This window comes from Staurois parvus, unplaced genomic scaffold (assembly GCF_062004578.1).
Source record: "Staurois parvus isolate SC_StPar_1 unplaced genomic scaffold, SC_StPar_1.0 ptg000633l, whole genome shotgun sequence".
NCBI classification, from domain to species: domain Eukaryota; kingdom Metazoa; phylum Chordata; class Amphibia; order Anura; family Ranidae; genus Staurois; species Staurois parvus.
This window is the reverse complement of record NW_028318429.1, coordinates 629628-655850: the sequence shown is the minus strand read 5'-3', so window position 1 is coordinate 655850 and position 26223 is coordinate 629628. Positions and strand designations below refer to the sequence as shown.

The 26223-nt window shown below is 47.6% G+C and overlaps 1 long non-coding RNA gene across 2 annotated transcripts in view; it reads right to left on the bottom strand.

The window, feature by feature from the left end:
• Positions 1-26223, bottom strand: part of LOC149449307 (uncharacterized) — a 68019-nt gene that overhangs the window by 30701 nt on the left and 11095 nt on the right. Inside the window, exon 1 of one of the 2 annotated variants that reach the window (XR_016315430.1) lies at positions 2775-2871. The exons of the other annotated variant lie outside the window; for it this stretch is intronic. This is a non-coding gene — a long non-coding RNA (uncharacterized LOC149449307). Of the gene's footprint in view, positions 1-2774; positions 2872-26223 lie in introns of those variants that run through there. 2 annotated transcript variants of the gene reach the window in all.

The window sequence follows — 26223 nt, the reverse complement described above, 5'->3', positions numbered from 1 at the left end:
GGGGCCCCCTACTGACCCCGGGCCCTCGGGCAGTGCCCGAGTTTCCAAATGATCAGTCCACCCCTTGTATGGTCTACAGTAAAATGACCGCCGCTCGAGCGTACTGGGCATGTGCGAGAGGTGGTGACAGACGGTACTGTACATGTGCGAACTTCCATATAAAAGAAGTGTCATGAGGAGAGGCAGGCTGCCTTTGAAAAAGTGCTTGTGGACGAAACATGCCAGGGAGCCTGCCTCATTGACACAGTATGCTTGGTACACTTTCTTATGGACACCAGACTACCAGATTGTTACTATTTGGACATCATTTATCCATTGTGAGTTTATTTCATCTTTTCATTTTAACCTTGAATACATTAAAAGTTACTACACTATGGGAAGTCTTTTTGTTTTGGCTCACTTCTGGGGAGTCTTTTCCACAAGGATACCCATTGTGACCTGACTGCAGTTACTAGTGTGATTCCCCTGGTGGCTAATCCATCCTCGGTGTCGAATACTACCTGATGGTGGGCTGCCTGCCCCCCTGAATCCCACCAGATGACCTGATGTTTTAAGTAACCCGATGCTGATGACCAGGAGTTGGTCCTTAATACTCAAATGCGCATTCATTTGCGCTCTCTGGTGAGTGCAATCTACGGCCATTTATTTTATCTTTCACCATCACGGATCTACACTAATCACAGACTAATCACATATGCGCCTGGAAACGCCAATTGGGGACGTTCTTATCACATCTATACTTCACCATATGTTTATAGTGCGTGTATTTGCACTTCACCATACGCCATAGTGCGTGTATTTGCACTTCACCATACGCCATAGTGCGTGTATTTGCACTTCACCATACGCCATAGTGCGTGTATTGATTTCTGGCCCCTTAAACTTTTGCGGATATTATATCTTGTCATCTATTTATGTCACTATAATAGATAAGGTCATTGATTTGGTCACTTTCATAGTTTTTAATTTCGTTATATTGGTATCATATAATTTATAATTTACGATTTTATGTGTTTTATCATACTTTTAGCGCTGCATGATTTTTATTTTATTATTGATAAGGGTATCATTATCCCTGTGGTGTATGTTGGTTTTGTGCTGCCCTAGGCAAGACTAAAATCACACCCACACCATCTAAATTTATCCCACCCCTTCCTGTTTAAGATCCACCCCTTCATCTGTAAACTCCACCCCTTCCAGTTTAGGCTCTACCTCTTCCTATTAGAGCTCCACCTCAGGAGTTGGTAAGAGACTTCGGACAGGATACAGGAGAATGTCAGAGACTGCAGACAGGATACAGGAGAAGGTCAGAGACAGTGGACAGGATACAGGAGATGGTCAGAGACTGGGGACAGGATACAGGAGATGGTCAGAGACTGGGGACAGGATACAGGAGATGGTCAGAGACTGCGGACAGGATACAGGAGACGGTCAGAGACTGCGGACAGGATACAGGAGATGGTCAGAGAGTGCGGACAGGATACAGGAGACGGTCAGAGACTGCGGACAGGATACAGGAGACGGTCAGAGACTGCGGACAGGACACAGGAGACGGTCAGAGAGTGCAGACAGGATACAGGAGACGGTCAGAGAGTGCGGACAGGACACAGGAGACGGTCAGAGAGTGCGGACAGGATACAGGAGACGGTCAGAGACTGCGGACAGGATACAGGAGACGGTCAGAGAGTGCGGACAGGATACAGGAGACGGTCAGAGAGTGCGGACAGGATACAGGAGAAGGTCAGTGACTGAAGACAGGATACAGGAGAAGGTCAGAGACTGCGGACAGGATACAGGAGACGGTCAGAGAGTGCGGACAGGATACAGGAGACGGTCAGAGAGTGCGGACAGGATACAGGAGACGGTCAGAGAGTGAAGACAGGAACAGGAGACGGTCAGAGACTGCGGGCAGGATACAGGAGACGGTCAGAGAGAGCGGACAGGATACAGGAGACGGTCAGAGAGTGCGGAGAGGATACAGGAGAAGGTCAGTGACTGAAGACAGGATACAGGAGAAGGTCAGAGACTGCGGACAGGATACAGGAGACGGTCAGAGACTGCAGACAGGATACAGGAGACGGTCAGAGACTGCAGACAGGATACAGGAGACGGTCAGAGACTGCAGACAGGAGACTGTCAGAGACTGAGGACAGGAGAAGGTCAGAGACTGTGGACAGGATACAGGAGATGGTCAGAGACTGCAGACAGGATACAGGAGATGGTCAGAGACTGAAGACGGGATACAGGAGAAGGTCAGTGACTGGGGACAGGATACAGGAGACAGTCAGAGACTGAGGACAGGATACAGGAGAAGGTCAGAGACTGAGGACAGGGTACAGGAGATGGTCAGAGACTGAGGACAGGATACAGGAGAAGGTCAGAGACTACAGACAGATACAGGAGACAGTCAGGGACTGCGGACATGATACAGGAGATGGTCAGAGACTGTGTAGAGGATACAGGAGAAGGTCAGAGACTGCAGATGGGATACAGGAGATGATCAGAGTCTGCTGACATGCTACAGAAGACGGTCAGAGACTGTGGACCAGCCGGAAAGGGCTGGTCTAGACCAAGCACTATGGATGACTGGTTTGCCTACACACATTAGATGAGTGCTGCACAACCCGTTAGACCTTGAAGCCACTCAAAGGGTTAACAAGACTCATCCCAGTGCTGGCACCGTGTCCGTTAATTCACAATATAAAATACAATGAGGTCATTTCACATTTGCCAAAATGTTCTGGTCTACATCGCGCTTTCACCAATATAGTTACCCGTCCAGCACCTCGGAGAAGACTCACATACCGCACCTCGTAGTAAAAGGAGTAGAACCCATAGATCTTCATAGACATCGTGCCCTTTATTGGGCATGGTTGCTGTAGCAAACTTGCACATCAGAGATGGACGCAGATTCCCCCTTTTATTAAAAGTATTCATTTATTCTTTATTCTCCTTCCCCCTCCCTTTCTGAGAGGCACAGTGACAGATGTGTGTTTGTTAAAAGTGTCACAGGCCAGATCCCAGCAGGGAGCCACGTGGTGCCGCTCTGCCAGAGAACGTGTAATTTCTCACCTTGTAACCAAGATAAGGCAGCTTTTCCCAGGAATTGAAAGATATTGTAACTTCATAAAACCTAGCAGTGTAGGTGACAGAATTAAATGAACATTCCTCAAGTCAGTTTTTCCCCTATGTTTCATATCTTGAAATATGGAAGACTTGCATAAAAACCGGGCACCTCATCAGATGGCCAACGCGCAGACGGACGTTCTGATAGGTCTCTCCATTTGTTTTGCATGCTCAGGGAAGCAGAAACATAGATCTCGTGAACCGTGCGGCCTACAATCTCATAATTCATATCTACATGATCCTTAGACTTATTCGCATAATAAAATACCCGCGGAGAGATTGTCGCTTGTGCAGCTGGAAAGTTATAGGCCAAAATATGGATTATGAAAGATGGTTTAAATTCAGAGTTCCGCCCGACGATCCCTCCCTAAACAGAGTATTGGTCAGTTACTCAGAGCCACCCCCCTGTTGGGGGACTTTAAAAACACAGGCTATCAGGCCTAATAAATAATATAAATGATGAAGCGCTCAACTTATATCCTTAAAAATTATAATCAATATAGTGCAAAAACCCTCATGTAAATTATACACCCCCTAGTGGTAAATAGTGATATTCAACAGAATAACAAAATGACAATTGAACTGTGCAAAGTGACAAATATTAAACAAAGTAAAATGCAAGCTAAATCCAAAAAATTATTATTAGTGATGCCACACTGTGTAAAATAATAAAAGTGTTCAATACACTGTGGTAATGATTTCACTCCATGCTGCCATTGTGCTCTTCGTGACTCTTGAAGTGACTCCCCTTATAAATGGCCAAAATGCCCCCTCACCTTCAATATTCGACCCTTGTGGGTCACAAGGCTTTATATATATAATATATATCTCTGCCAGGATATTGATACTCCACTGCCTCCACCGACTTACATCAAGATCCTCCTCCAAGTTATGGGTTCCTCTCAAAATACCTTCCCTCACACAAAGGGCGCATATGCAAGAGAAGAGAAGACCTCCATAGTGCAACACTGTTTTAATGCACACAAGGTAAAGTAACAAGAAACGCACTCACATGTACTCCAACAAAGAGAAGCAGTTCCCATGTGCTATGGGTATACTCAGGTGTACCAAGATGGCGTCCGAACCCGGAACCGGAAGTACGTCACCCCTATGACCGGAAATACGTCGACGCGTTGCGCCACGATCACATGGCTTCTTCAGGATGCCGCATTGGATGACAGGACTCCCTTTTAAGCTATTGGCATAATTTTCAAGGGGCGTGTACAACCTCCATTTTCTTGGAGCCCGATCTACACAGGACAGCTGTATGCCGCCGCTACTCCCCCTGGTTCTCCCATTATACCTTCTCTGCTTAAAGTGATTACATTTACTTCTCAAACCTAAAAACCTTTATTACAACAATCGGTTTAGATAAAATATCAAAATCTTATTTAATTATATACTATATATAGATAAAAAATGAAAAAAGGGGGAAAAATCGAATTAATAAATGGATAAATATATATATATGTAACTAGGGAATTTAATAGATGTATATATATTACACATCCACCAAAATTAGCTCCGCTATATAAATTTATTAAAGCTACCCCATTCCATAAAATTCTTAATTATTAAAAATAAATGAATGACAATTATATTAAAACATATTAATTATAAAATATAAAGATTTGAAGAAATATTAATTAAAATTAATCGAATAAATTTTAGAAACCTATTTCAATAAAACTCCTGTATAATACCCATACCACATGTTTACATAAATGAATCATTATACGCCACAAATTTATACATGAAACATAAATAAAACCAAGCAGTATTAAAAAACATTAAAAATCATTAATGAAACAATTAAGGTCAAATTCAATATTTAAACCTCTAGGTGTCAGCGTTTGCATAAGGAAAATCCATTTAGACTCTGCCTGACTTATTGTTTTCACCTTGTGGCTCCCTCTCCAATGCTTTTTGTATCGTTCCACCCCCCAGAACCTCAATCCCGAGGGGTCATTCCCATGATGACTGGCGAAATGTTTGGAGACGTTGTGTTTTGGGTTGCCCTTTTGTATGTTTTTCACATGTTCTCTCAATCTAACCCACAAGGCTCTTTTAGTGCGTCCCACATACTGCAGACCACAGCTGCACTCCAAAACATAGACAACCCCTTCAGTTTTACACGTAATAAAATCTTTGATTTCAAATGACCTCCCATTGCTTTTAGAAATAAATGCATTCCTTTTTTGATTCTGCCCTTTTGTAGCTTTACAGACACTGCATTTTTTACAGGGAAAAAAGCCGGTAACACTAAACAGGGTATTTTCTCTATTCACCCTCGGTGGATCCAATACATTCCTCACTATTTTATTCCTCAACGTAGGAGCTTTTCTGTAAATAAATTTGGGCTGTTCTGGCAATAAATTACCTAATAGGGGGTCCATCTTTAAAATTGGCCAATGTTTCTTAAAGATGTTCTGGATCTTTTTATATTGTAGATTAAAATCCATAATAACCGCCACTTGATCAACCATCTTCCTATCCCTATTTTCTACTTTATTTGAAATGAGTTTCTCTCTATCTATATTAGCCACCTCAAATTTATTTTTCTCAAGATCCGACACCATATATCCTTTAGATATAAATCTTTTTTCCAAGATCCTAGCCTGAGTGTCATAATCATCTTTATACGTACAGTTCCTTTTCAACCTGATGAACTGGCCCTTTGGGATATTGAGTAACCAAGGGGGAAAGTGGCAACTCTCTATAGGAATGTAGCCGTTCTTATCGACTTCCTTAAAATACGTTTTAGTGCTAATGGTTTCCCCTTGCACTTGAATATCCAAATCCAAAAATTGAATGGATTGATTACTACATTTCCATATAAACTTTATATTCTTATTATTATTATTTAATTGTTTTAAAAAGTCCATTAATTTTATTTCATCTCCTTTCCATATGATGAATACATCATCTATATATCTCTTATACATTGCCAGTTCAACAGGTTTATCTTTATATACTGATTCTTGCTCCCAGTAGGCCATGAACAAATTTGCCACACTCGGGGCAAAACGAGCTCCCATTGCTACACCCCTAATCTGTCTGTAAAAAACTTTATCATACCAAAAATAATTGTGGCTAAGGCTGAAATCAAGGCATTGTGTAATAAATCTTCTCTGTGTCCAATTCAGGCTGCTTAATTCCCTCAGACCCCACCCCGTAGCTTCTAATGCATCTTCATGGTTGATAATCGTATATAACGAAGATACGTCAGCACTGGCCAGTATTATATCAGAGCTCCCTTTTTCTTTTTCTAGAAGTTGGATTAGATGTTTGGTATCCCTCAAATATGATACCGTATTCTGGACCAATGGTTGTAAAAAAGTATCTATATATTGGCCTAATCTGGCCATTACCGATTGGATCCCATTGACAATTGGCCTCCCCGGTGGATTCACAGAATTTTTATGCATCTTGGGAATTGTATAGATTACAGGTATACGGCAACATTCCGGTACCAAATATCTACCCTCTTTACTATTTAGTATTTTCTTCTTTTCACCTATTTTAATCAATTGTTCTAATTCCTTTTTGTACATCCTTGTGGGGTCCTTTAGCAATTTCTGGTATGTATTCACATCATCCAACTGTGCCTGCAATTCACTACAATAATAGTCCTTAGAGAGTACAACGATCCCTCCTCCCTTATCTGCCGGTCTTACTACTATGTCTTTCCTTTTAATCAATTTATTCATACCTATTTGGAATCCACGGTTCCCCTTCTTACTCGGAATATTTAAATTCTCTAAATTTTTATTTACCATTTTTTTAAAAACTTCCACTTGGTTGTTACTACTAATTTGAGGATTAAAAAAAGATTTGTTCTTCAATGAGGTATGGGTAAATTTATCATTAGAATTTTTAAAAACATTATCTTTGGCTCCTGTGAGCCCTAAAAAATATTTCTTCAGATTTAATTTCCTTATATATTTTTGCGTATCTATATACGTACTAAACTTATCCATGTTCTTAGGGGGCGCAAATTTTAGACCTTTGTCAAGGACCATAATTTCTTCTCTTGAAAGCGAGGTCCCACTGATATTAAAGACCCCTTCCCCTACTGGTCTCTTTTCCTTTTGTTTTTTACTTCCTCTGCAGCCCCTTCTCTTCCTGGGCTTTTTTGTTTCCCTGGTATTGGACTCTTCTCTCCATTGCCCCTCTCTCAGGCCTAATAAGTAAGTTGAAGACATCTCCCATTTTTAACATCAATACCACCTGGGGAGACCCTTTCGCTCTGCAACTTGGATCTGCTTACATCAAAGGCTTAAATGGCAAGTAACTTAACCCTTTAACTTCCTTCCTATTATCTCTTTGCTGTGCTGTGGTCCTTTATATATGTATATATATATCTTAGTTACATCTTTTTTCTGTAAATATTTTATTGCACCTGTTTGACTCTTTTAGTAATAAATCTTTCTTTCTGAAAGTGTTTGACTGTTTCTAAAGCGCTGAATTGCAATTTACGAATTCCTGCCTCTAAAAAGACGCTACTGTGTTTGTTTAATCCTCTGCCCAATCGGCCTGCGGTGACCGTATTGGACAGACGACTTTTCAACCATTATAGTGTATATTTGATAAAGAGAGTTCCCTCTTTCTCGGTAGAAAAAGGGGTGGTGGCAGTGTGTAAGGGTCAGTTGCGTAATTAACCTGACCCAGTAACAAGCGCATCCAGGCTGCAGGCACAGATTGAAATCCATTAGCTGGAAAATCGCTGTGTAGGGTGCAGTTGGGTGTGGCATTGTTACGCACGTCACATCGTGGTCTGGATCAGCCAGTCCTTCGGTCACGAGTTTGGTGAGAAGGTCTGGGGTCTGACGCCACGATCGTGACAGTTGCCATATCCTCTGTCTCCTCACCCGTCCTCGCCCACCCGAATACAGCTGATCCCGTGCCTGAGCACAGTCAATTATAGTGACGGCACTGGTCCCTGAGAAAAGCTGCCCAAGCCAAATGCCTTGTATGCCTCACGGCAAATACACAGCTGCATTATCCCCCTCACAACACCTGACTTATTTATACTCCATAGGGTACACTACACCCCACAAAAATGACATTCCTGGGGAGGGGCGGAAGAACCACAATGCCCTAGATGTAATTCACCTACAGCTTCACTTGTCCACATGTTATGGCGTTGCCCCAAGCTCCACCGATATTGGAATTCTGTCTTTACAACCCTTCATTCACTTTGTTCCATGAAGGTGCAGATAGATCCTAAATTCGCTCTCTTGGGTACATTCCATGAGGATACTCTTCCTGTTGAGACGCACTTGTTGTGGACCCGATCCTTATATTTGGCGTATAAAACTTATTCTCCAATAATGGATCTCATCCATACCTCCAACCTATTATTAGGGGCTCGATGCTCTTAATTTTAAGGAGGGAGGAGCTAACATAAAAATAGGAGATGCCCAAAAAAAAAAAAAAAAAAAAAGGTCTCTGTGGCTGGAGTCCAAGGAATCAACATTTCCACCGCTATCCCTGGGATCTGCTGAGGGAAGCTAGATACTAGTTACACCAGAAGGGTAGGATCATAGTTCATATACTGACAAGGATTGTATTTCTCCACCTCATGATTTAGAATACGATAAAGTGCTGCATAACAGCTAATTAAAGTGTTCCGCTCTCCCCGGACCCCGCATTCACTAAATCCGCCCCCCCCGGACCCTGCATTCACTATATGCGCTCTCCCCGGACCCCGCATTCACTATATGCGCTCTCCCCGGACCCCGCATTCACTATATCCGCTCTCCCCGGACCCCGCATTCACTATATCCGCTCTCCCTGGACCCCGCATTCACTATATCCTCTCTCCCCGGACCCCGCATTCACTATATCCGCTCTCCCCGGACCCCCGCATTCACTATATCCGCTCTCCTCGGAACCTGCATTCACTAAATCCGCCCCCCCCGGACCCTGCATTCACTATATCCGCTCTCCCTGGACCCCGCATTCACTATATCCGCTCTCCCCGGACCCCGCATTCACTGTATCCCCTCTCCCCGGACCCCGCATTCACTAAATCCGCCCCCCGGACCCCGCATTCACTATATCCGCTCTCCCCGGACCCAGCATTCACTATATCCGCTCTCCCCCGGACCCCGCATTCACTATATCCGCTCTCCCCGGACCCCGCATTCACTATATCCGCTCTCCCCGGACCCCGCATTCACTATATCCGCTCTCCCCCGGACCCCGCATTCACTATATCCGCTCTCCCCCGGACCCCGCATTCACTATATCTGCTCTCCCCGGACCCCGCATTCACTAAATCCGCCCCCCCCGGACCCTGCATTCACTATATCCGCTCTCCCCGGACCCTGCATTCACTATATCCGCTCTCCCCCGGACCCCGCATTCACTATATCCGCTCTCTTCGGACCCCGCATTCACTATATCCGCTCTCCCCCGGACCCCGCATTCACTATATCTGCTCTCCCCGGACCCCGCATTCACTATATCCGCTCTCCCCGGACCCCGCATTCACTATATCCGCTCTCCCCGGACCCCGCATTCACTATATCCGCTCTCCCCGAACCCCGCATTCACTATATCCGCTCTCCGCGGACCCCGCATTCACTATATCCGCTCTCCCCGGACCCCGCATTCACTATATCCGCTCTCCCCGGACCCTGCATTCACTATATCCGCTCTCCCCGGACCCTGCATTCATTATATCAGGTCTCCCACAGTACACACAACATAGAAATGCAATTATTTTAGTAAATATAAACTGCTAAATACCATTTCTCATCAGCAGTATATAGCAGTCTTGTGACTTCTGTCAGTGTCCAGCAGAGCACTGGTTAAAGCTCATAGGAGGAGTTTTCTTTGTGGTGTAGAAGGATGCAGAACCCCTGACCTGTCTGGACAGCGATGATTGGCCCTGTGCTGATCACATGCACTCTCCGAAGCAAAAAAAACCTCTCTAGCAATACACACTAAACTGAGCACATGCAGAATGGCTTCAGGTTCAGTCTGTCTTATCAGGAGATAAGAGGGGGACACTGGAAGAAGGGGAGCATCAGAGAAGACAGGATCAAACAGCGTTTTTACATAGTGCAGAGGATGAACTCCTTAGGTTCCACAGTGAGTATAACAAGCATGCTTTACTGCATCTACAGACTGATTGTACTGTTGTGGGTTTAGTAACACTTTAATGCATGTAAACAGATGATCCGTTTACATCTGCTAGTCCAGGGGTCTCCAAACTATGACCCGCCAGCTGTTGATGTACTAAAAGTCCTATCATGCCTCTGCCTCTGGGAGTCTTGCCTGTGGCTGTCAGAGTCTTGCAAGGCATCATGGGACTTGTAGTTCCTCAACACCTGGAGGGCCATAGTTTGGAGACCCCTGCGCTAGTCCATAGAAATACATGGGTGTCTGTCTTTCATCCGTAAACGGACAGATGAAAAACGGACCTACGGAACTCCCGTGTGAAAGGACCCTATCTTGACATGAGGCTTCAATTTTGAAGCAACAAGATATACCTGTGTGCAAATCCCAATAGCTAGTACATGCATTTATCTATCAGGTGCTAAAGGGGTGTAAGCACATATTAACACCAGAAATCCCGGAGGAACCCGCTGCACACTGCTATATACCCTTTCCAGCAGACTTTGCAATAAAAATAGGGATATTTAGTTCACACATATTGCAATACATGTTTAAGCCGGCCAACTGCGTCCAAGTAATCCCCTTTAGCACCGGATAGATAAATGCACGTACTGCCTATTGGGATTTGAGCACATTGTGGGTCAGTAGCCAGACCTAAACCTAATGAGTCTCCCCCACTTTGCCTTTCCCCCGATATTGGTATTATGTCCACAGCAGCATTTGTGTAGGCAGAGCAAAGTAAGACTGGCCATAGAGGGCAGCACAGTGGCTAAGTGGTTAGCACTTCCACCTGGCAGTATTAGGGTCATTGGTTTGAATCCCAACAACAGCACCACCTGCCCAGAGTTTGCATGCTCTCCCTGTGCCTGTGTGGGTTTCCTCTAGGTACTCCAGTTTCCTCCCACACTCCAAAGACATGCTGGTAGGTGAATTGGATCCTGTCTAAGTTGTCCCTAGTATGTGTATGTATGAATGTGAGTTAGGGACCTTAGATTGGACGCCCCTTGAGGGTTAGGGACTGATGTGAATGTACAATATATATGTAAAGCGCTGCAGAAATTGACAGCCTGAATTTAAAAAAAAAATTTAAAATGACATTGGCCAGCTTAAACATGTAATGCAATATGTGTGAACTGAATATCCCTCTTTTTTATTACAAAGTCTGCTGGAATCAGTACCAGTGTGCAGCGGGTTCCTTCACAACCTTCAATTTGGAAGCGATGCGGTGCTAATGCTTCATGTTTTGATAATGTGAACAGCACTGTGTGCTGCCCATAGTCAGGGGCGTATCCACTGCAAGGCAAACAAGGTGTTTGTCTAGGGCAGCATTTTTCAGGGGGGCGGTGCCGCTTCTTTATCATTTGTTCTTTATCTCTCTTTATCTTTCTCTAGCTTTCTCTCCCTCTTTATCTTTCTTTCTCTCCCTCTTTATCTTTCTTTCTCTCCCTCTCGCTTTTTATATATTTCTTTCTCTCCCTCTCGCTTTTTATATATTTCTTTCTCTCCCTCTCGCTTTTTATATATTTCTTTCTCTCCCTCTCGCTTTGTATATATCTCTTTCTCTCCCTCTTTTATATATTTCTTTTTCTCCCTCCCTCTTTATCTTTCTCTCTTTATCTCTCCCTCTACCTTACTATCTCTCTCTCTTGATCTCTTTCTCTCCCTCCCTCTTTATCTATCGCTCTTTTTCTTTCTTTCTCTCTCTATCTCTCTTCCTCTCCCTCTTTAGATCTCTCTCCCTCTATATTTCTATCTCTCTTTCTTGATCTCTCTTTCTCTCCCTCCCTCCTTCTATCACTCGATCTTTTATCTCTTTTTATCATTTTCTATCTTTCTCTCCCTCTTTATCGTTCTCTCTCTCTCTTTATATCTCTCTTTTTCTCCCTCCCTCTTTATCTGTCTTTCTCTCTCTTTCCCTCCCTCTTTTTCTTTCTTTATATCTCTCTCCCTCTATCTTTCTATCTCTCCCTCTTCATCTCTCCCCCTCTTTCTTTCTCTCTTTATCTCTCTCCCTCTATCTTTTTATCTTTCTCTCCCTCTATCTTTTTATCTTTCTCTCTCTCTCCCTCCCTCTTTATCACCCATTCTTTATCTCTCTTTATCTTTCTCTCTCATTCTCTCCCTCTTTTTCTCTCTTTATATCTTTCTCCCCTCTCTCTCTCTCCTATCTATCTCTCTGGATCTCTTTCACTCCCTCTTTATCTCTCTCCCTCTCTCTCTTGATCTCTCTTTCTCTCTCTCTATCTTTATCACTCACTCTTTCTCTCTATATTTCGTCTCTCCCCTCCAGTTTAGATGGGGGGCAGATGTTAGTAATACCTAGGGCAGCACAAAACCAAAATTTATATTTTTCTCTTTATATCTCTCTTTTTCTCCCTCCATCTTTCTCTCTCTCCATCTTTTTCTCTCTCTCTCTCTCTCTCTCTCTCTCTCTCTATCTCTCTGGATCTCTTTTGCTCCCTTTTTATATCTCTTTCTATCTCTCCCTCTTCACCTCCCCCCCCTATCTTTCTCTCTTGATCTCTCTTTCTCTCTCTCTCTTTCTTTATCTCTCTCTATATCGCCCTCTTTCTCTCTCTTTCTATCTCTCTCCCTCTATCTTTCTATCTTTCTCTCCCTCCCTCTTTATCACTCGTTCTTTATCTTTCTCTCTTTATATCTCTCTTCCTCTACCTTTCTCCCTCTCCTTCTATCTATCTCTCTGGATCTCTTTATCACTCCGTCTTTCTCTCTCCCCCTTTCTCTCTCCCCTCTGTCTTTCTATCTCTCCCTCTTTATCTCTCTCTTTAGATCTCTCTTTCTCTCTCTCCCTCTTTATCACTCATTCTTTCTCTCTATCTATATTTTGTCTCTCGCCTCCAATTTAGATGGGGGGGGGGGGGGGACAGATGTTAGTGATGACTATAGCTGCACAAAACCAAAATTCTCCACTGTCCATAGTATCATTTGCATAAGCATGTGAGGAGCCTGAAAAACGTCCCTCAAATGCCTGCTTTCGATGCCAATGTGAACTAGGCCAATGGGAGAGAGAGGGGACAGCAAGAAGGATTGAGGGGGAGAGAGAAGGAGATGGGAAGAGAGAGATAAGTGGACAGCAAGGGCAGAGAAGAGTGAGAGAAAGGAAGAGAGGCAGAGACAGGGGGAGACAGGAGTGGCGAGAAAGAGCAAGTGCAGAAGAGCAAGTTAGAGAGAAAGCGAAGGAGAGAGAGAGAGAGAGAAGGGAGGGGCAATGGAAAGAGATAGAGATGTGGGGAGAAAGATAGAAAAAGAGGGAGGAGGGGAGAGATATAGCTAGCGGGAGGGTAAGAGAGATAGCATAGTTGCCAACTTTCATGGTTTGTCGGGGACAGTCATGTATATTTGAATGAAGTTCCACCATTGCTCAGTCCCGACCAACGTCCTGGAAAACTGAGACGGAACTATGAGGAGATAAAAAGGCCGTACTGGACTACTACGCGGTCTCATTAGAGTCATATCAGGCCCAGTTCCGGACTACACCTCGCCTCCCAGAGGCCTCCTTCAAAATGTTTGCACACAAGTTGTCGGTAGCCTGCCGCCGGTGGCTGGAAGGGGAGAAGGCAACCTCCCCTGAACAGATCATCCAGGCCATCCTGAAGGAACAATTCCTTTTCAAGTGCCCCCCCGAGCTCTGACAGTGGGACAGTGGAAACCTGCCACCCTGGAAGAAGCTGCAGCCTTAACAGATGAGGCACTCCTCATTAACCCACAATGGAAGAAGCCTGCTGACGAGGCACCCCAAGCGGCCAGGGTGCCCAATCCCATGCCAGTGCCCTACACACCTCCCCATCGCCGGATGCCCTCACAAACAGTGCCAGAGCTACAGCCCCTACTCCCACCCCATTCAGCCACCTCGCAACGGGGAACCAGACCAGCCTTAGATAGGCGGTGTTTTGGCTGTGGACAGATTGGTCACTACCAGGCCAGCTGCCCCACCAAGAAACAGACTCTCGGGCCTAGCTTGCCCCGGCCAGTAAATTCTATGGATCAGTACCAGGCTCCCGAGGACTTGCCACCACCCCCTTCAAACTGGGATCTTGCTCCCGCAGACAAGGGCACCCCCCCAGGAGTCTTTGGCCTACAGCCAGGGAGGGCCCCTACCTAGAGACTCCAAGGAAAACACTTGCAAGAGGTCACTACTTTTGATCTGGACTATGGCTTGTGGCCTAAACGCTGCAACGTGGGTGTAATGGGAGGACTGCCGGCAGATGTGCTTCTTGGGAATGATGTGGGCGATCTTAAATGCCACTTTGTGGGAGCCATCACACGAAGTCAGGCCTGCTGGGAAACCGCTGAGAGGAAGGAGGCCCCCCAGCATGTGGACAGACCTCCGCTGCCTGCGGTGAGTGACTCAACTTCCACTGCTGACAATACTGGGGTGAAATGGGACAGGGACAAGTTTCAAGCGGACTTAGCCACCGATCCTACTCTGACAAGCTTCTGGGCCCGAGTAGGACTGACTGGTCTGGGAACCGGCTAAAGAATAGTGCAGGAAAATGGGTTGCTGTACCGAGTGGTGGAGGCCTCAGACCGTGGCTAAACAGCTGATAGTTCCCCAACAATTCTGGATCCAACTGCTACACATTGCCCACGATATTCCCATGGCTGGGCATCAGGGAAAGCTACAGACTGAAAGGAGGTTGGTCCAGGCCTTCTATTGGCCTGGGATGTCCCAATCGGTAGCTCGCTACTGCCGTACCTGCGATCCCTGCCAGTGACACAGAAGAACGGGTGGTCTGAGGACTCCTCTACAGCCCCTTCCCATCATTGAGGAGCCGTTCTAACGAGTAGCTATTCACATTCTGGGCCCCTTAGCTCACCCCAGCAAATCTGGAAAGCGGTACATCCTGATTCCTGACCATCGTGGACTATGCTACTCGTTCTCCCAAAGCAGTCACCCTGTCCAGCATCACAGCTCCCAAAGTTGCAGAAGCCATGGTTACCGTCTTCACACAAGTGGGCTTCCCTGCTGAAATCCTGTCAGATCAGGGGACTCAGTTCATGTCAGGCCTTGTTCAGTCCATCTGGCAGACCTGTGGAGTGCGGGCCATCCGGACAACCCCCTGTCACCCCCAGACCAATGGACTGTGTGAATGCTTCATCGGGACCTTGAAGGCCATGCTATGGGCCTTTGTAGACCTAGAGCCAGACTGGGAAAGATACCTGCCCCACCTCCTCTTTGCCTACCGGGAGGTGCCCCAGGAATCTACTGAATTTTCCCCCTTTGAACTGCTGTATGGGCGGAAAATCCGCGGCCCCCTGACTCTACTGAAGGAATACTGGGAGGGTCAACTACCAGATACCGGGGTCCCTGTGGTGCCCTATGTCTTGGAACTGCATGAAAAGATTGGACAACTAGCCGGCCTCACAGCTGACCATCTCCAAGCAGCCCAGGCCTGGCAAAAGACATGGTATGACCGCAAGGCACGCTCGTGGGAGTTTACTGAGAACCAGCAGGTCCTCATGATTGTCCCAAATTCCCAGAACAAATTGCAAATCACATGGGAGGGACCCTTCCGTGTTATTAGGAAAGTGAATGACACAAACTATATTCTCGGACTAGATGATCGGGGGAGACGGCAGAAAATGGTGCATGTCAATATGATCAAGGAGTACCATGACCAAAACCCCCTTGTTATGGCTGTCTGTCTAATACCCTCTGAGGAGGAGGAAGAGGCCGTACTGGACCTCCTGGAAGCAGCACGCCATCCAACTGATGTGCACCAGGTGCCCCTGAGTCTGCAGCTGAACCTGGGGCAACAGAGGGCCATAAATGCTGTCCTGGGCCAGCGCAGTTCCGCTTTTTCAGCCCGGCCTGGAAAGACCACTATCACCACTCACCATGTGGAGACCCTGGGAACCCGGACCCTCCAACAAGCCCCATATCGTGTCCCCGAAGCCGTTAAGAACACTATGAGACAGGAACTGAACGAAATGCTGAATCTGGGAATTATCCATCCCTCCCAGAGCCCCTGGGCCTCTCCTGTTGTTCTTGTCCCCAAGAAAGATGGTAGCTTTTGTGTTGACTACCAACGCCTCAATGACCACACGGTTAGTGACGCCTACCCGATGCCCCGTATCGATGACCTGCTGGACCAGCTGGCTGGAGCCCGCTATGTCACTACTCTGGACTTGAGCAAGGGCTACTGGCAAATCTGCTTATCTGCAGAGGGTCGGGAGCGCTCTGGCTTCATCACCCCCTTCGGCCTGTTCGAGTTTCTCAATATGCCTTTTGGCATGAGGAATGCTCCTGCCACCTTCCAGCGCACGGTGGACTAGCTGCTGCGGGGCTGTCATGACTTTGCCTGTGCCTACCTGGATGACATCGCCATCTTTAGCAAAACCTGGGAAGACCACCTCCAGCATGTGGGCTTTGTCCTTGACCGAATTGCAGGGCCAACCTCGTCATTTAACCAGACAAGTGCCAGATGGGGATGGCGGAGGTGCAATATTTAGGACACCGGGTGGGAGGGGGTAAACTGCACCCAGAACCAGCTAAAATAGAAGCCATTAGGGAATGGCCCACCCCCCGGACCATGAAACAGATTATGGCGTTTCTGGGCACTGCTAACTATTACCGCAAATTTGTTCCTCATTTCAGCACGATTGCGAAGCCCCTCACAGATATCACCAAGAAGACCATGCCCCGGATGGTAACCTGGACCCCAGCCTGCCAGACCGCATTTGATTGGCTGAAGGAGGCCCTTTCCCATGACCCCGTCCTAGCAGCGCCCAACTACCAGCGAAGGTTCCTTGTGCAGACGGATGCCTCCACTTATGGGCTGGGGGCCGTCCTCAGCCAGGTAACTGAGGAGGGGGAGAAGCACCCTGTTGCCTTCCTTAGCAGGAAACTATTAGACCGGGAGGTGGCCTATGCCACCATAGAGAAGGAGTGCCTGGCCATAGTGTGGGCATTGAATAAACTTCAACCCTATTTATATGGCCGGGAGTTCACCATCCTCACGGACCATAACCCCCTCACCTGGCTGAATCGGGTCTCCGGGGATAATGGCCGCCTCTTACGATGGAGCCTGGCCTTACAACCCTACAATTTCACTATCCAATACTGACGGGGGAGGCAGCACCACAATGCAGATGGGCTGTCCCATCAGCAAGACCCCCAGTAAATGCAGTCCACAAGTGCCTCTATGGGAACCTGTTGATGTTCCCCTGGTGGCACTTGAAGAATGGAGGGGGGAGGGGTTGTCACGGAGCTGGTCCTTCCTCCCCAATCCTCTAGGTTTGCTGCCTGCCACCCCCCACTCCTCAGCAGCCCCTCACTCTTCTGTCCCGTCCATGCTGGGACTTCTAGTCCTCCGTGTCTCTGACACAGGCAGCCCTCAGCAGCCCCTCATCCCCCTGTCCCTGGCAGTCTGGCCCCTGCTGAGGGAATCCACAAACAGGCCCCCCTCCTCCCTTCCCCCTCATGCACATCTTCCCAGGCTCCATGCCGGAGGCCAGGCCCTGTTCCCTGGGCGGGTCTGGAGACCTAGGAGACAGGACCCATTGCCATGGTAACCCGACAGGAAGTTTCGGGTTACCACTGCAGCAACAAGTTGCCCAGCTCTCTACTTAAGAGAGAGCAAAAAAAAAACCCTTGTGTGTTCTCCTGGCTGCGTGTGTGAGAGAAGGCTGTGCTGAGGGCCAGCTTCTCTCATCCGACCATCCCCCGTCCTCCTCCTCATCTCCCTGACTGATCTGACTGCCAATCTGCTGCTGGATCCTCTCGGGTGTGGGTTGAACTCTCTGCTGCCTGGAACCCCTTCCCTGCCTGGACTTACCTCTTGTTCCCTGTGAGCCTGCGGGCTGGACATTTTCCCTGCCCGGACTTACCTCTTCTTCCCTGTGAGCCTGCGGACTGGACATTTTCCCTGCCTGGATTGAATTCTTTGTTGCCCGTGAGCCGAACGGACTTAACCCTTCCCTGCCTGGAGCTGCCTGTGTGGATTAACCCTGTGTTGCCGGTGTGGACTGTAGCCCTCTGTGTCTGACTCCCCACATCCAGTAAGTGGACTAACCCCGTGCTGCCCAAAAGATTGAACCCAATTCTCCCCAGGAACCCGAAATCCCACAAAACCACCCCGCCCTTGCCTTACTGAACCCTGTGGATTACCATACCCCTGTTGTTCCATAATGCCTCCAAAGAACTTTACTGTGTTACTGGGTCTGGTGTGGATCTGTGGACTAACGGAACTGTTGTCTGTGCCCCAAAAACCTCCCCAATAAAAGCCCGCACATTGGGTTTCATGCAATCTGTCTCTGTGTGCTCTCTGATTCTCTTGACAGTGCTCGACCCCCATTCTTTCTACTAGTGAAGTGTCAGCAATGGAGGTAAGCTCTGTGCTGGTGCTAGGGATTTGCAAAACTGCGGGGCTATTATAGAAGTGAAAACAATCTGCAATGGGCATATCTCTCCTTTTTACATGTAGCATTAGCAATGACTGTGAGAAATTGGGTTTAAAATTAATGTCCAATTTCTCAGTCAGGACAGTGCTACATGAAAATGGAGATTTTACTTCTATCTACATTTTTTAGAAAAATGTGTTGTTAGCTGACAAAGATGGTATCTCCGTTTTCATGTAACATTTTTCTGACTGTGAGAAATTCAACATTGTAATTTTAAACCCAATTTCTCACAGTCAGGGCTTGCCGACGCCATCACTAAGGCCCCGCTTTGCGCACCGCATTTTTTTACAATTGATGTTCCTGGCTATGTTCTCTTTCGGAGAGACGGAGTAAATAGGAAAGGTGGTGGTGTCTGTCTCTATGTGAGGAGTGATCTCAGAGCGAGCGTGAAAGAGGACCTAGTTGATGGAGAGTGTGATGAGGCTGAAGTATTATGGGGGGTGTACTACAAAGGTAATCATTGGAGTTTGCTATAGGCCTCCCAGTGTTAATGAGGAGGTGGAAACAGCTCCTCGCACAGATGGAAAGGGCTGCAAGGGCTGGGACAGTGATAATAATGGGGGATGGTAACTACCCGGAAAGTGACTGGAGTAATGGTACTGCAGGAACAGGTAGCCTCCCTAGCGGTCTGATTATGTCCATATTTCTGTGCTCAAAGCGGTACATTTTTTTGCATGGAAATATGTCTTTTTTTATTGTAGGCCTATACAGGTAATTTTTAGGAATAACTCACTGAAATCTGTCCGAACAAGAGTCTAGTAAACATCCCAGGTATGTTAAAATTTGAAACACGAAATCATAAATTATAATTTAATAAATAATCATAAAAAATAATAATATAATAATCATAAATTTAATTCAATAATATAATCAAACCAAAAACACTGAAATGTGAAATAGAGCGCCAAGTTCGCACATCGCTGAGCTCAGTCGCAGAATCGTTTTCAGTGTCTGATGATGAATTTCCCCCACGAATCATTATCACTCAATTCTGCAAGTGGTTCTGATTTACTATCGCTGTTCTCTAGCCGGTCTAAAACCGTGTCTGACCTAAAGGGATGCTTTTTGGACGCCATGGACGTTTCTCAGTTTCCAGGCAGAAAAAACAGTAAAAATGCAGGCAGGGCGCCGGACAAAGCACTCGGGACAAAATGTATGTGAAATGGTTTGATACAGGAATGTTATACTATGTGATTTTAGTGAATGTGACTTTTAAAATTTTGAAATTTCCCACCAGTTCCGTCCCCCGTACGTCCCGACGTTGTAGGGAACAGAACCCGGAAGACAGATGCCGGCATCCGCTGGAGGACGTTATAGGGGACACTGCAGGAGGGACATCTCGGGAGCGTAGGACAAGGTAAGTGAAGAAGAGATCCCGGAGCAGCGCTGCAGTGTATTCCCGAGTGTAGCTCGGGGTTACCGCTTGTGGTGCTGAAACTTTACCCCGAGCTACACTCGGGAATACCGCCAGGGGGGTTAAAGGGCACAAACTTATAAACCTACTACAGGACAATTTTATGGTACAGTTCATAGAGGCCCCAGTAGGAATGATGCTCTGCTGGATCTGGTAATGTCAAACCTGTCACGGATCCACGATCGCCGCCACCAACATGCGACAATCGCACGACCGCGACTAACAGTAATACGTCACGCCCACGGCGTCAGACCGCAGACCTTCTCACCAAACTCGTGACCGAAGGACCGGTCGATCTAAAACCGCGGTGTGACGCACGTAACAAGGCCCCATTCAGGCTGCAGGCACCGATTGTAGCCCATTAGCTGGACAACCGCTGTGCAGGGTGCAGCTGGGTGGGGCCTTGTTACGCGCGTCACACCGCGGTTTTAGATCGGCCGGTCTCGCGACTAACAGTAATACGTCACTCCCACGGCGTCAGACCCCAGACCTTCTCACCAAACTCGTGACCGAAGGACCGGCCTATCTAAAACCGCGGTGTGACGCGCGTAACAAGGCCCCACCCAGCTCCACCCTGCACAGCGATTGTCCAGCTAATGGGCTACAATCGGTGCCTGCAGCCTGAATGCGCTTGTTACTGGGTCAGGTTAATTACACCACTAACCCTTCACACTGCCACCACCGTCTTGAAATGTACAGAGAAGATGGACTCTGTCAGAAATACACTATAATGATTGAAAAGTCACCTGTCCAATATGGTCAATTGGGCAGGGAGTAAACAAACACAGTGGCGTCTCTTCAAAAGGCAGGAATTCGTGAATTGCAAGTAAGCGCTTAGAAACAGTTTAACACTTTCAGAAAGAAAGATTTATTACTAAAAGAGTCAAACAGGTGCAATAAAATATTTACAAAGAGATGTCACAAAAATATATATATATATGTATATAAAGATACAGCAAAGAGGTAATGGGAAAGAAGTTACAAGGGTAAGTTACTTGCCAATTTAAGCCTTGGTTTGCAGATTCAAGTGGCACAGCTGATCACGTGATGTGGTAAAAGGCCAATCACAGCGGCCTTTTACCACGTGATCAGCGGTGTCCAATGACACGCTGATCACAGGGAAATGCAATTGCCGGTTCTCGGCTGCACTTTCCTCACGCTGTCAGATTGTGAGGAAAGTACTGCCGAGAACCGGCAGTTGTCAGAGCGAGGATCGGCACCGATCATCAGGGCACTGATGATCAGTGCCCTGATGATCGGTGCCCAGCACTGCCACCCGCAAGTTCCGCCCACCTGTGCCGAGCAGTGCGCCCACTAGCTCCGCCCACCTGTGCCCAGCAGATCACCCACCTGTGCCCAGCAGTGCACCCACCTGTGCCACTCTGCAGTGTCACACACCTGTGCCCAGAAGTGCCACCTACCTGTGCCCAGCAGTGCCACCCACCTGTGCCCACCCACCTGTGCCCACCAGTGCCACCCACCTGTGCCCACCAGTGCCACCCACCAGTGCCACCCACCTGTGCTGCCCACCAGTGCCACCCACCAGTGCAGCCCAGAAGTGCTGCCAGTCAGTGCCACCAGTCAGTGCCCAGCGGTTGTGCCAGTCAGTGCCCAGCAGTGATGCCAGTCAGTGCCCAGCAGTGATGCCAGTCAGTGCCGTCTATCAGTACCCATCATCGGTGTCACCTATCAGTGCCGCCTATCAGTGCTGCATATTAGTGCCGCCTATCCGTGACACCTCATTAGTTCTGTCTATCAGTGCCGCCTATCCATGCCACCTCATTAGTACTGCCTATCAGTGCCCTTTAGTGCTGCCTATCAGTGCCCATCAGTGCCGCCTATCAGTGCCCATCAGTGTTGCCTCATCAACGCACATCAGTGAAGGAGAAAAATGACCTGTTTGAAAAATTTTATAATAGAAACAAAGAAACTTTTTTTTTTTTTTCCAAATTTTTTGCACTTTTTTTATTTATAGCGCAAAAGGTAAAGTGCCCAGTGGCGATTAAATAACACCAAAAGAAAGCTCTATTTGTGAGAAAAAAATGATCAAAATTTCATATGGGTACAATGTTGCATGACCGCGCAATTGTCAATCAAATTGCGGCAGTGCTGAAAGCTGAAAATTGGCCTGGTAAATAAGGGGGTATAAGTGCCCGGTAGGCAAGTGGTTCCCACTTGCAATGGAAAGATAAATAAAGTGACAGTAGTGCAGACATACATTCAAAAGGTGACTAGGTGAACTGTCCCCGCTGTGTGCACCAACCACCCGTGTCCTGAACTGTCCCCGCTGTGTGCACCGACCACCCGTGTTCTGAACTGCCCCCGCTGTGTGCACCGACCACCCGTGTTTTGAACTGTCCCCACTGTATGCACCAACCACCCGTGTTCTGAACTGTCCCCGCTGTGTGCACCGACCAAGTGTTCTGAACTGTCCCCGCTGTGTGCACCGACCACCCATGTTCTGAACTGTCCCCGCTGTGTACACCGACCACCCGTGTTCTGAACTGTCCCTGCTGTGTGCACCGACCACCCATGTTCTGAACTGTCCCCGCTGTGTGCACCGACCACCCGTGTTCTGAACTGTCCCCGCTGTGTGCACCGACCACCCGTGTTTTGAACTGTCCCTGCTGTGTGCACCGACCACCGGTGTTCTGAACTGTCCCTACTGTGTGCACCGACCACCCGTATTCTGAACTGTCCCTGCTGTGTGCACCGACCACCCGTATTCTGAACTGTCCCCGCTGTGTGCACCCTACCCGTGTTTTGAACTGTCCCTGCTGTGTGCACCGACCACCCGTGTTTTGAACTGTCCCTGCTGTGTGCACCGACCACCCGTGTCCTGAGCTGCCTCTGTTGTGCGCAAAGACCACCTGGGTTATGTACAGCCCTACTACACGCCTAGACTACCCTTACTTGAACCTCCCCATGGCGTGCCCGGAGTATAGCTACCTGTGATGCCCCTGAGTGCTTGAGCCATCGCTACCAGTTGAGTCCCCGTGAACCCGATGTCCCTAGAAAGCTGGGTGGGAGCTGTGCTGAGGCCAGACTCCACAGCTAGAGTCTCGATGAGTCCCCGAGACCCCTGCCCAGGGGTAGGTTGCCCGCCTGTTGCCCCTGTTGAGTCTCCAATCCACTGTCCAGTCACGGAGGGAGCTCGGCTGAGGCCCCAAGCCTAGGGGGGAGATTGCCTGCCTGTTGCCCAAGACCCCTGCCCAGGGGTAGGTTGCCCGCCTGTTGCCCGAGACTCCAATCCGCTGTCCAGTCACGGAGGGAGCTCGGCTGAGGCCCCAAGCCTAGGGGGGAGATTGCCTGCCTGTTGCAAAAGACCCCAGCCCAGGGATAGGTTGCCCGCCTGTTGCCCGAGACTCCAATCCGCTGTGCAGTCATGGAGGGAGCTTGGCTGAGGCCCCAAGCCCAGGGGTAGGTTGCCTGCCTGTCGCTGAAGACCCCCCGTGCCTCGAATCATCCCTAGTTTGCACACACATCACCCTCCCTGCCATTTCCCCATTGAGTGTCTGTCATTTTGTTGTTTCACTAAAACTTTGTGTGTTCCCCATCTTCTCCGTGTGCTCTGTCCTGCCTATGCCTCCGTTACAGGGGCCAAAAAGGGGTCAAAATCTTTCCCAAATAATTATAGACCTTTTAGTGTAACTTCTATAGTTGGGAAGATACTGGAGAGTTTAAGAAAAGACCACAGAGAGGAGTTCTTGCTGGAAACAATATTTTAAACAACAGACAGCATGGATTCATGAAAGACAGAAGTTGTCAAACAAATCTGATTTCTATTTCTGAGGAGGGGAGCAAAACCTTGGACAGGGGGTGGCTGTGGATGTGATATACTTGAACAGAGGGGTGGCTGTGGACTTGGTATAATTGGACAGAGGGGTGGTGGTGGACATAGTATACTTGGACAGAGGGGTGGTGGTGGACGTGGTATGCTTGGACAGAGGGGTGGTGGTGGACGTGGTATAATTGGACAGAGGGGTGGTGGTGGACGTGGTATGCTTGGACAGAAGGGTGATGGTGGATGTCGTATGCTTGGACAGAGGGGTGGTGGTGGACGTAGTATACTTGGACAGAGGGGTGGTGGTGGACACGGTATACTTGGACAGAAGGGTGATGGTGGATGTGGTATGCTTGGACAGAGGGGTGGCGGTGGACGTGGTATACTTGAACAGAGGGGTGGCGGTGGATGTGGTATACTTGGACAGAGGGGTGATAGTGGGCGTGGTATGCTTGGACAGAGGGGTGGTGGTGGACGTGGTATACTTGCACAGAGGGGTGGCGGTGGACATGGTATATTTGGACAGAGGGGTGATGGTGGATGTGGTATACTTGGACAGAGGGGTGATGGTGGACGTGGTATACTTGGATTTTGCAAAAGCGTGTGACACAGTTCCCCACACACGGCTAATGTGTAAGGTAAAGTCTACAGGCTGGAAAAATCTGAATGTAAATGGATAGAAAACTGGCTACAAGATGGTATTCAGAGAGTAGTGGTTAATGATTCATACTCTGAATGGTCTAGGGTTGTCAGTAGGGAACCCCAAGGTTCAGTGTTATTAGTGGTGTACCCCAGAGTTCAGTGTTATTAGTGGGGTACCCCAGGGTACAGAGTTGGAACCCTTACTTTTTAATATATTTATAAACGTTATCGGGTCTGAGATTATAAATCCCATCTCAGTCTTTGCAGATGACGCCAAGCTGTGCCGGGGAATAACGTCCTTACAGGATGTCTCCAACTTACAAGCCTACCTCAATGCTCTGTGTAATTGGGGGACTATGGGGCCAGTGAGGTCTAATGTTGATAAATGTAAGGTTCTGCACTTGGGGGCTCAGAATATGCATGCATCATACATACTAGGGGGGTACAACTGAGGGGTCAATGGTGGAGAAAGATCTGGGTGGGAGTCAATGGTGGAGAAGGATCTGAGGGAATCAATGGTGGAGAAGGATCTGAGGGAATCAATGGTGGAGAAGAATCTGGGAGTTCTGATAGATCACAAGCTTAATAATGGCAGCAATGCAAAGCTGCAATTCTATTCCGGGAAGGTCCCTGTGCCACCTGGGGAAGAGGAGTATGAAACCTGGATGGAACTGGCTATGCAAGCACTAGAAGAATGGAATGTTCCAGAGGCTCAAAAGAAACAGCGAATTACTGAGAGTTTGAAAGGTATTGCAGCAGAAGCCATTAGAAATCTGAAATTCAGTCAAGAGTCCTGTACAGCTTATGATTATCTTTGCATGTTACAAGATGAATTTGGACCCACAGAGAAAGCTACGTAGTTAATCTACCTGTTTGAACATTCATTTCAGCGGGAAGATGAACAGTTGTCTGAGTATATTTGACGACTAAATAAAATGCTGTATCAGATTGTACTGAAGAAAGGAATAGAGCCTACAGATATAGACCAAGTCAGAATGAAATAGATCCTGAGAGGCGCACTGAGTTTGGACCCTATCTGGATTCATTTGAAGACTTTAGAAGGGGGTACTTCACTGAGATACCCTGAGCTTATCAAGAAGGTATGGGAGGAAGAGGCCATCTTGGAGGAGAAAAAGAAAGGATCAGGATCTACACTGATTACAGAGGTCTGAACGGTCAACGTGTCCAATGACAGTTCAGAAATAGACCTTTTGAAGACTCAGATGTCACAGATGATGGAGTTGATGACATTACGGACCGCCAGGATTGCCACATCCAAGGGGGAAAAGGTATTGAAACCCACCCAGGCAGAGAGAACACAAAATGTTCCTACAAGAGAACACTCTCGTTCAGTGGTCTGTTACAATTGTGGAGGTGTTGGTCACTATCAGTGTGATTGTTCCAGCCCACCCAAGCCACAAGGAAATCACAAGACGGTGGGAAACTCCAGAGGGCCCTGATGAGGGAGCCAACTGGGTGCCCAATTAAGTCAATTAGCTCCAGTTTCCAAACTGTAACGAAGGGCAGGTGGGGCCCAAATCTTTGTATCAAGTCTCACCTAAAGCCTCAATTAGGCTGCCGAAGCTATTCTCCGATGGTCCCAAATCACAGGGGATCAGTGCACACCAAACTCAAAACCGTCAGTGTAGACAGCAATGGAAACACTCACAAAACAAAACAGGGGTTTAAGCCCAAACAGCCGAGC